Raw genomic sequence first — 12,261 nt, 5'->3', positions numbered from 1 at the left:
ACTATGTCAAGGCCAAATTAACATATAAGAATGCTGCCATAGTTGCGACATGATGACATGACATCACTAGTTTTTGTTAAAACGGAACCTGATGGGACTGGTTCGCGAAAACGTAGCAGCTGGGAAACGTCGGCACTAGGGAAAGCAAGAGCGGGGTTCTACTAAATTATCTACTGGCATTGTACTGGTAGTAGCTTCAAGTGCTGTAGCCTTTTTTTCGCTGGTTTTCCTGTGTAAAAGCTCATTATTTGACCCCCATTAATTCAGAAATTTAGATAATTCTGACTGCCGGCGCAAACTGTTCTGCAATGAAGGCTATGGCGTCGTATAATTTGTTTATTCGTACTGCCCGGGGTTGGAATCAGTTAATTCGGACAGCCTCGATCCCTATGTGGCGCCGTGTCGAGCTATGGCCACCTCGAAAATCGAGTCCAGATAATTGTCTTCAGGCCTGAACTCTAATACTGCATTGTTTCCCGCGCCCCTCTGACTTGCGAAAAGGCACGCATGTTTACATTCGTCAGGCCCACGTCGACAGGTCGAGAGTGCCCACCCGCGCAGTCTCGTTTTCGGAGCTTCGCCGCCAGCCCTCGGCAACGGCACTGTTTAGAACGGCGATTGTCTTCGTACTAATCCTTCTCGCTTTTTGATGGAGTGTTGCCGTTCCGGCGCTAGTTCACGCTTTCCACGTCGCCGTCCGCGTGGTATTTCCGTTCTTTCAGCACGCCGAAACTCCGCGCTCATCACGTGTTGTTCGTCGTTTTTGCGGAGAAGCCTCCTGTAGTGCAAAGTTACATGCAAAGAAGCTACGCGACTTCACTGCGCGAAGCCGTAGCTCTGAAGACATTTAGATCATTCAGTAGTTCTGCTTCCGGCACTCCGGATTGTGTGCATGAGCTAACGCATTCGACAAAACTGCTAAAAATCGCCTTTATCGCGTTTTTTTGTCTTAAAGAGATCTCATTGTCCAGCTTTTGAGCGAATAAGTTTTACTCTCACGCAAACGGTTCCTGGCGCTCTGTTGTGGCCATTCTATATTTATACACGGGCAAAATTATGCCGTTTTCTCTCCTCATTTCAAGTTTGAAAGAGCGAGGTTTTTACTCTGCTAACGCTGGCAGTGGTATTGGAAAGACTCTGTAGCTCTGCCACCTTTGTCCCTGTATTCAGCACAACGGAGGCCAATCTGACTTCATCAGTGTCGGAGCAGGTCTCCCTGACCCTTGAGCTGACAGATGCTGCGTGGCTGGCGGACAGTTTGCAGCGGTCGCTGGCGGAGGCCACCGAGGCGTTGGAATTGCTTCGCCTCAAGTCCATGACCCTCACCTTGTGTTCTCCTGTGCCTGTCTACATTCTTTTTTATTCTTTCTTTCCCCTGTTTATTTTCTTTTTCCTTCTTTTTTTCCTCTTTTTATTTTTCCTTATTACTACATAATACACAATTTTATTTTTTCCATCCTAACTATATAATTTTATCATTAATTTCCTACTTAGCCATCTATTAAACTCTTCCCCTTCAAATATTCTCAACCACCTTCTTATCAATAACTATTCACCCAACTCCAACTCCTCCACTCCTTACAATTCTTTAATATCTTAAACATCCTCCCATATTACTACTCCTTATCACTCTTCCCTTAGATAAAGGGCATTATGTAAAATAAACTACCATTTGATGAACCCTATTTCAGAGAAAATAAACCTTCCCAATGAAAGTATCTCTCCGAAACTGCCTAATTCCTCAGCCACACCTGTCAATCCTGACAACAATGAATTGGGTTCCTCCCTCTGCCAGTGCCAAAGAGTGGGCTTCACCGATCCCAACGACTAAATAGATAGAGTCGGGCTTGCCCATCTCCCAACGCCATGGAGTGGGCTTCGACCCTCCAAACGACCCAGCATAGGGAGCCGGGCTAGCCACTCTCCCAAAGACATGGAAGGGGCAATCAAAAGGAGTCGGGCTTGCCCCTCTCCCTACACCATGGATTGGCGTCGCCGCCCCCCCACGGCAATCATAAGGAATCGGGCTTGCCCCTCTTCCAAAGACATGGAGTTGGCTTCGCCCCTCCCATCGAACCAGAGCGACCATGCTCCTCTACTCCTTCATTCAAAAGGAGTGGGGTTGCCCCACTTTCAATGACATGGACTGGGCTCCGCCCGTCCCAACATCAATAAAAATGAGTCCAGCTTGCCCCTCTCCCTAATCCATGGATTGGGCATCACCCCCCTCCCCAAGAACACTCGTAAAGAGTCGGGCTTGCCCCTCCTTTCCCATGCCCCTGTCCCAACTACATGATTTGGGCTTCGCCCCTCTGTACGAACTAGACCGGCCATGCTCCTCAACTCCCTCATTCATAAGGAGTGAGGCTTGCCCCACTTCCAACCCCATGGACTGGGTACCGCCCCTCCCAATGAACAAGGCACTCCTCAACCACAAGGGCAGCAGGGGATAGACATCTCGGCTTCCAAATAAACAAGAAATAGCACGACAATGTCTAAAAAAGTAAATGTAAATAATAAGCTACCGCTATGAAGTAACTCCACTAAGATCTATAATGTGAAAAACGAAAGGAAAAAAATTACAGCTCCTCCCCTCTCACTCCTCTCTCCTACTTATCTCTCTTCTAACATTTGACTTCCGACTATGTAATCTACTACATAACTTTTCCTTCCATTCTAAATCGTTCGCCCTAAAAAAGGAAAGGAAAAAAAGGGGAAAGAAAAACAAAGTGCTATCATCACCTCTTAATTCTAAACTATAAAAATAAATGAAAACTAAAATAATTGAGCCTTTGACCACAAATTACTTAACACTACATCTCACCTACTCAAAGCACCTAACACCCCCCACTCGATAGGTCTTCATTACAAACTACACAATGAAATCATTTTACACACCACTCTCCCACTCTCACCTGTAAACTCATCAACCCAACCTTCACATCATATGTCATCACGGGGGTGGGCGGCGTTACTAATTATTATTTAGTCTTTCAGCCCTGCACCCCCCTCCTGACAAAAGGACAAACCATCCTCACGCCCATTCAACATCCTCTGTCTTCACTGTCTTCATGCCCACATCTCATTATTTCAAGTCATCCCGCGATACCAAAGCAGCCCTGAAACTTCAAGAGATCTTCTCGAGCACTTGAAGAATGAAAACAAAATATAATTTTCAAAATGTTTGACAGGCTGAAGAAAACATTGTACAATCACTCGCTGACTTTAAAATAAATCCGTGAGCTTGCCGGGCCCGCTCCTTTGGCCGTGGTCTCGCTGAAAATGGTGGTATTTATCTTTTCGTTTTTTTCCTTCCTCTCCATCTTTCCTAATCCTTTTTCCTCCGAAGAATTCTTATTGGAGCAATCATTTTTCATTTACTTTATTTAATTGGTTTAAACCTGATGTACTTAGTGGTACGGACAGAGACACTTTCTTTCTCGTTCTTTTTATCATACCACAATAATTTGTGTTCCTGTCTTCCCTGCCCCTGCAGTTCCTCTTTGGTATTGCTAGAATGAATCGTCAAGAATTACCTGTCTTGGAATGGGTGAAGGTAGGGGTGGCAGAACTGCGGCACTATTGGCACCAATCTCCGCTTTGGGATCTCGATAGCTATTATGCATGAATATACCTTGGGGTTCGCTGGAAAACGGCCGGAAGAATGGCGGCTACCTTATTATCGCAGCAGTTCGTGGGCTAGTTGCAATCGATTAGTTGTGACAGACGGGACCAAATATTTCCCATTTCTGAAGTGACAACTCGAAAGCCGCAACCTCGGGTTCTGGGATAGAGAGGATAGTTTTGCCCTTATTGCAATAATTCATATCAAGGAAATAACAATGACATGCACTTAAGCAAGTTACCTGATAAGAATTTTTTAAAACCCGTGAAGAACTCTTGAATGACTTGCTACAGAAATCCAGACTTGGCTTCTTTAAAAATGAACGCAATGTTTAGAATTCGCACTAGAAAACATTCTCCCTCCATTAATGAGTATGACCTCTTCCCCTGTCAAGTGCCGAAGCAGATTGCAAACCGAGACTGCTTAAATTGAACAGCCCTAGCAGCTAAGAGCATTAGAATGGATTCCAAGATAAAGCAAGCGTAGCAGAAGACGGTAGAAAGCTAGGTGGGTGGATGAGAATAAGTTTGCGGAGGTAGGGTAGCCCCAGCTGAAGCAGCGCAGGGATATTTGTGACATGTGGGAGAGGCCTTTGCCCTGAACCGGGCGTAGTCAGGATGATGATACTAATCAACAGCTTGCTTTTTATTAGTGTCGACTGAAAGCATTTTTTTCGCCGACAAGAAAAGTGAATGTTCTTTAAAGATATTAGGAGTTCGGCTATAGTAAGTGGGAGGGAAAACGAAAGTGAGATTGCAGGAATCGCTTCACCGCCAACATTTTTTTACTGCCCGTTCTGTCCAATTTTTACTGCGACCAAAGCATTATTTAGATTTGTATTCACGGACTAGGTGCTATGCGGGAGCTTGCTTTCGTCTTTCCGTCCCCAGCTGGCTCTGATGGCGGCAGAGATGGCTGCAAGTGTAACTGGGTCCGCAGACACGGTCACACAGCAGGGCACAGTAGACACTCTGTGCCTATCAAGCAGCTTCCATACCGGCATTCTGTGGCCTTTCGGTGACTGATGCTTGAGTGACACCGAATGGTGCCACAAATGTTTACACAGCCAAAATATATGCGCAAGATGAACGAGTAAAGATAGGGGGGACACTGTTAATTTATTTTTTGCGCTTACTGCACTGGAAAAGAGATTGCAATGTTAGCGGAGTTGCAACAGCTCCATACCTGGACGACAGGCTGGAAAGGTGAATATGCAAGCCTTCCATATGCGGTCATGTTTGTAGGGGTGCTTTCTTCCTTCATGGCAGATTCCATGGTTGACCTCTTGATGTGAGAAGGCAACGTGAAGAGCAGGTTCACAAAAGTTTGTCTGTGGTGGTGTGCAGATATGCTGAGTGTCCGAGTGGCGTTTTGCACAGGTTCCACATATGCTCTGCCTCCCCACGGGGTTTTTAAACAAGCCAATTCCACTTGAGCGAATACTGAAAAAGCAGGAAAGCTATTTCTTCGTAGGAGCCATAGCGCTATCCAAGATGGTAAATTCTTCAGATGTTATAGTCGAATACAATTCAAGAAAAAAGCGGCTTTTCCCCGTCAGAAGACCCCCTTCCATCTAATGGCAACAGCGGATTCTCATTAACCTCGTAGCGTGATAAGCATGATAATGCAAGAAGAGGGACATGAAAATCAATTATACCCCCCCCCCACCCCACTACATTGTCACGCTAGCAGATTCATGAGAATCGACTGACGCCATTAGATGGAAGGGACAAAACCTGCTTTTTACTTCGAACATATCAGTCTAGTTATTCGGCCTGTATCATACCGAGAGTTGCTTTCACCACTTCTAGTTGTTCGTAGTTTATTACAGTTGTAAGTGATCAATACAGCTTAATTTTATTTATTTTCGGTTTCTGTTGTTTGTCCATTTTGAAACGACTACTGCTTATATTGTACCTTGTCCTTAGGCTCCCAGTAAGCCACTCCTGCGAGTTATCAAGGCTTCCACCCTTTTCCTTGCCTTTCGGGTACAGGCGGCACAGGAGTCCCGGGAGGTACAACGGGCGACATTCACCGCTGACAAGGGGCGGCTCGAGCGCAATTTGCCGACCTGCGTGTAAAGGTGGCAAAAAAGCAGGAGCAGCTGAATGCCTCAGAGCAAGAACGCAGGACTATGTGCTGCTTCGGAATTATATCCCGGCATGTTACGGCAACACTTATCGCCGCTGTGCTCCTCCTCACACTTATGGGAACAGTTATCGCCACTTTCCTCCTCTTCATACCCCTTCTCTAATCGTTCACACAACGCCTGGCATATATTAACACGCATCCAAGCAATGAACGTTGTCTTGGTCAAATCACGGCTGTGTATGGTGTGGATTCTTCAGTGGCGACGAGGATGGGATGACAACAGGCAGCCCTTTTAGAACGCCGCCGCCTTCGCCACCATGGGAGCATATGCCAGCCCTCCGCAGTTTGAATAGACGAGCGACAAGTGGCCAGCTTAGCATGTTAGCTTACCCCAAGAAGCTTACCTTAGCTTAGCTTACCAAGGAAGCTTACCCCAGCTTCCTGTAGACGGCACCTCCGGCCTGACCTGACCGGGAGAAATCGGCAGTCGCCTTTTCCTGTCCTCCCCTCTGTCTTTCACTTTCCTATCATCTTTCTTAGATCTTCCCTGCCTCTTCCTCCATTCTCGTTTTTTTCACTTTTCATAGGCGGCGAGAGTTAACCTTAGGTGGCCAGCCACCCTGAGTTGCGTCATATATGGTTATAGCAGTTGTGTACAGCTGGAGGGGGCAGAGCTTGTTTTAAAGTTCCTGTCCCGTCCTCTTGTTGGGCTTCATGGTGGGTGGCTGGCACCATAGCTGAAGAACAAAATTTTTTTATGGCTTCCTTTCTGTTTACTAATGATCGCCCTCTGAAAAGGGGGCGGACCGATGTCACATCCCAGTTTCTCAACAAAAAGAAGACTTTTCCAAAGAGCCACATCGTTCACAGTAAAGAAACAGAAAAGCCAGCCAGATAAATATCCCCCTGCCTTGTTTCAAGAGTTCTTACAGGTTCTTTAGGCCCTCAGCACAAAGTCACGAAGTAGGATAGTGGCGACCTCCTGCTCGAACTGCTCGACATTACACAAATATCAAAGCTTGCAAACATTCAAACTTTTGGCGATATTCCTGTCGGTCACACCACACAGATAATTGAACACAGTATGAGGTGTAATCTCAGACAATGACATTCTACACATAACAGAGGAAGAGATGCTTGAAGGTCTTTCTCCGCAAAATGTAACCAACGTCCAAGAATTACAATCCGCAAAGACAACAAAGAAATTCCAAGAAGACACCTAGTCCTGACGTTTTCCTCTTGCACCCTACCCGAGTCAATCGAGATAGTCTATGGAAAAATCTCCTTTCGCCCATATATACCCAACCGTAAACACTGTTTTAAATTCCAGAAGTTCGGTCACGGCTCACAAAGCTGTCGCGGCCGTAACACCTGTGTTAAATGTGCCTCAAATGACCACCAATCAGACGACTGCGTTGCCGCGCCACGCTATGCAAACTGCGAAGGCGACCACGCTGCTTATTCAAGGTCTTGTCCTGCCTAGAAGAAAAGGAAATAATTAGAATAAAGACAAATACAATACCACATTTAAAGAGGCAAGAAGGCGGTATGCAATGTCGCATGGCACTTTCCCCTTCACACACCACACAAACTTCGCCGATGTCGTGCGCGGGCGCGGCGTACCACAGCGGCCTTCGGCACATGCCCAGCTCCTGAGGCAGGGCCATCCGCGCCCCTGGCAGATGCAGTGAAAGCTTCTATACAACCACCGCAGACGCGCCCGCCGGCCACCATGACGGCCACCATGTGGGCTTCCCCCTTTCGGGAGAAGCCCACCACCCTCCTGCCCGTGAATTCCCCGCGAAACTCCAGCGCCTCCACTGAGGCGATGGATACAACTCAGAGCTCGCCTCGGCCGCAACGGCGACGGGGCTCCCTTGACCCAAAAAAAGAAAAACCACGATAACAGGCCCTCCACAAGGAGGAACCTGAGGTTCTGAATGCATTCCCTTAAAAATTTAAAATGGCGTTTCTTATCCACTGGAACCGCCGTGGAATTTTAAATAACTAAGGTGAGGCAACAGATCTCTTAAATTATCTGTGTCCTGTGGCAGTGTGCCTTCAGGAGAACAATTTGGGACCTTTACACAAAATAATTTTTTAAAGCACAAAGTCTTTCGCCATGACCGTGAGCTCTCTAGAGGCGTTGCTGTGTTAGTTCAGAGCGGTGTTGCAATGCATAAAATCAAGCTCCAGACGAATAATGAAGCCGTTGCAGTCGCTGTCATTAGCTTTTACCATAAGCACAGTGTATCTTCAACCACACCTCACAATAACACTCTATGACCCAGAATAACTTTTTAATCAGCTACCAGAGCCATATATGGTAGTCGAAGATTTTAATGCGCACTCCCCATTTTGGGGGAGTGAACAGACGGACATCAGAGGCCGGGTTTTAGATTTTATTCTATGCAACGTTCGCCTCCTAAATACGGGCAAACCCACATACTGCTCTCCAACCCTAGGGAATATGGTTTGCATAGACTTGTCTTTTAGCTCTCCATCAGTTTTTACCGATTTCAAGTGGGATGCTCTTGATAACCCAAATGGAAGTGATCGCTTTCCAGTAGTTAATAACTTTTCATCACCACCACCTATCATTCGAACAAAACCACGCCGTTGGAAACTGCACTTAGCGGACTGGCCACTACTTAAAGAAAAGGCCTTTATGGAAAAAATATTTTCGGATGATCTTGGCATTGACGAAATAAATGAAATTTTTTCAACATGTATCGTTGCGGTTGCTCCTCTAGCTATTCCGCAGTCAGGAGTAGTACGCCAAAACCACAAGGTTAGGTATTACCAAGATTGCAGAGAAGCAAAAAAGAACCAAAACAAAGCCTGGGAAACTTTCTAAAGATAACCCACACACGACAACCTCATCAATTTTAAAAAGGCAAATGCAAAAGCACGACATATCCATCGCAATGCTGAAAAAACTTCGTGGATAAACAACGTATCGTCAATAAATAGTTCAGTTACATCAAAACATGTGGAAACAAGTCCGCAAACTAAATGGCAGCTTTTCTCCTTTCACAATTCTTTTCCGAACATCTCCGGATAGACAAACAAGCATTAGCGAACAGGCCGACAAACTAGGTGAACACTTCGCCACAGTTTCGAGCTCCTCACACTACACACAATCATTTTTAAAGCACAAGAACACAACTGAAAAATAACGACTGCTGACCACTGGCAGTGCAAAAGAACAATAATAAATTAATTTCACTACAGGAAATCCGTACAATACTTTCGGCCGGCAAACAGACAGCACCAGGCACAGACGAAATCTATTATGAAATGCTTGCACACCTCTCCGAAGATGCTGCAGAAGCTCTTCTGAACTTATTCAATAAAATATGGCAGTCTAGAAAAATGCCAGAGGCATGGAAAAACGCCGTGATTGTATCATTCCTGAAATCTGGAAAGCAGCCAGCTTCGGCTGGTAGTTACAAGCCAATAGCACTTACGAGTTGTCTTGCTAAAAGTTTTGAAAGTGTTTCAAATACTAGGTTACTGTTCATCCTTGAATCGCGGGAGCTTTTTGATATCCACCAATGTGGATTTAAAAAGCATGCTGTACAAACTACCATCTCGTCCGTCTTGCAAACACAGTCCGTGAAGCATTCATACACAAACAGCATTGTCTGTCAGTATTTTTTTACTTGGAAAAAGCTTATGATACCACCTGCAGGTTTGGGATTATTCGTGACATCGCGGATCTAGGTATTCGTGGCAGGATGCTAAACTGTTTAAAAGACGTCCTCTCTTACCGTTTCTTTCGTGTACGTCTAGGTTGCCCGCTTTCGAAAAAAATCATCCAAGAAAATGGCGTACCGCAGGGGTGTATTCTAAGTACCACACTCTTTATTGAAAAAATGAACTCACTATGGCAAATAATTCCAAAGTTTATAATGTATTCCGTATATGTTGACGACCTTCAAATTTCATGCACATCTTTCAGGTCATCAACATGCGAAAAAGATACAGCTTACACTGAACAAACTAGCGACTTGAGCAGACCAAAATGGACTTAAGTTCAATCCACAAAAAACAGTTGCCTTCCTTTTCTCACTGAAAAGAGGCGTGAAGACTGATCCCACCCTACACTTGAATGAAACTGTTCTAAAAGTAAAAACAAGAGCATAAATTCCTTGACATAACTTTTGACAGAAAGCTCACATTCCTACCCCACATAAACACCCTCAAAAAGAAAGCTTCCCGATCGCTAAATGTGCTGAAGATACTCTCACGGAAACACTGAGGGTCCGATAGGTTATGCCTTTTACAGATCTACCGCTACGCAGTACGGTCCAATTTGGACTTAGGATGCATTGTGTATGGATCTGCGAGACCATCATACGTAAAAAAACTGAAAAATATACAAAACCAAGGAATCCGTTTAGCAACTGATGCATACAGAACATCCCCTATAAAAAGTCTATATCTAGAAAAAATGAATCATCTCTTGCAAACAGAAGAGCATTGCTAACCTGTGCATATGTACTGAAAATAAGATCCTTGACAAAACACCTATGTTACCCCATAGTTACCAAGTGCACATTTAGAAGACTGTTCAGTAATACACCAAAATCATTCAGACCTTTGTTATAAAGTTTTGAAGATTCATGTCTTGAACTGGGAAAACTAGATGGTCTACGTAAAATTGCCCCGGGATACGATCCATTCCCGCCATGGTACTGCCTTCCCGCTACATGTGACGTCACGATTATACAGTCCCGTAAAAGGCAAACACCACATAAACACCTACTGCAAGAATACTTCGCTTTGAAAGAGAAATATTCACTCTACATGGAGTTTTACACAGATGGCTCTAAAACAGCGATGCACGTTGGAAGTGCCGTAGTACAGAGGAAATGGAACAAAATGGTAGGATTGCCAAGTTATGTATAAATTTTTGCTGCCAAATGCTATGCAGTCTGTATGGCTGTGGAAAAATAGTACATGAGAACATCGAAAACAGTATAATATACACCAATTCCCTGAGCCTACTCACAGCGCTGCAGTCAAAAAATGCAATAGAACCCTTAGTAGGCAGCATCATGCACAACATAGAAAATTTCACAACACAAGGACATACGATAAGGTTCTGCTGGGTCCCAAGCCACGTCGGCATAGAGGGTAACGAGAGAGCAGACGCAGCTGCAGTACGAGCTCAAAGTGGTGAAATCAAAAATATGGACGTAACTTTTAATGACTGCATGAAGTTGATACAAAACATAATAAAGAACAAATGGCAGAAAGACTGGGATAATGAACTCAACAACAAACTACACTTCATAAAGCCCACCATTGGGGATTTGAAGTCATGCAGACACCAGGCACGTTTCATTGAAGTAATCTTATGTCGTCTTCGCATAGAAGACACACACACCTGACACACAACTACTTACTTACAAAAGAAGACAAACCTGTTTGTGAAAGATGCGAAGACGAGCTCACACTAAACATATCTTATTCGCATGTTCAAACCTAGAAAAACTAAGGAAATTGTATTTTAGTCAATTTTGTAATAAATGGATTCTGTTTCACCCAGCGCTAGTGCTGAGTGATAATGCAATTGTTGATATTTCTGATGTTTTTAACTTATTAAGAGAGGCTGGCTGCATTAGTAAACTGTGAACGCCTCACTTCTTTTGATACCCCTCAGCCACTTTCTTACTCCTGAGAAGAAGGCTAAGGTGTCTATTTCATTGATTAAGGGCCTCGACATCCTTCCTCACAAAAGATGGTCGCTGACGTTACCTGACCTTTTTTTAAAGCTTTTACCATTAGCCATTTCAAAAAATTCTGCCTTTTACCTCCAGTATATGGCATGAAATGAGATTTTAGGTTCTTTACACCACCGTTTCGTTTTTGTCATATAAAATCCGGCACAAGACAATTTTCCAGACCTTGCTTTTGCCGCTTGATGGCCTTAGCGGCCTATGTGCCATAAAAACCAACACAACACAACACGCTGAAATTGAGCGCCTTTTGGCCGTGGGCTTTAATTTCCCTGTGCCTCATTCTAAGTGGGCCGCACCGGTGGTGCCGGTAGTAAAGCGTAACGGCCACATTTGCCTCGGCGGTGATTTCAAACTCACGGTAAACAAAGCTTGTCACACTGAGCAATATTCACTACCCCGAGTAGAAGATATCCTTTCAACGTTGAAGAGTGGTCAGGATTTCCCACGATAGATGTGCGGGAGGCTTACAATCAGCTACCGTCAGACGAGGAAGCCAAGCTAATTACGACCATAAACACGCATAAGCGACTGTTTGGCTTCACTCGCCTGCCATTTGGAGTGGCTTCCGCTCAGGCAGTGTTCCAACGTCGCATCCAGACCATCTTGCAAGGACTTCGAGGGGTTCAGGTCTACTTAGACGACGTCATCATCGCAGACAAACACAATTACTGCACCACACTGCACGAAGTGTTGCAGCGGTTTCGGGAAAACGGCATGCGCTTGAATGCGCACAATTTCAACTTCCGGCGAGCCGGCGTAGATTTCTTGGGACATCGATTAGTGATCAGGGGCGGC

This window comes from Amblyomma americanum, chromosome 1, assembly GCF_052857255.1.
Source record: "Amblyomma americanum isolate KBUSLIRL-KWMA chromosome 1, ASM5285725v1, whole genome shotgun sequence".
NCBI classification, from domain to species: domain Eukaryota; kingdom Metazoa; phylum Arthropoda; class Arachnida; order Ixodida; family Ixodidae; genus Amblyomma; species Amblyomma americanum.
Note: the sequence above shows the minus strand (reverse complement) of the source record.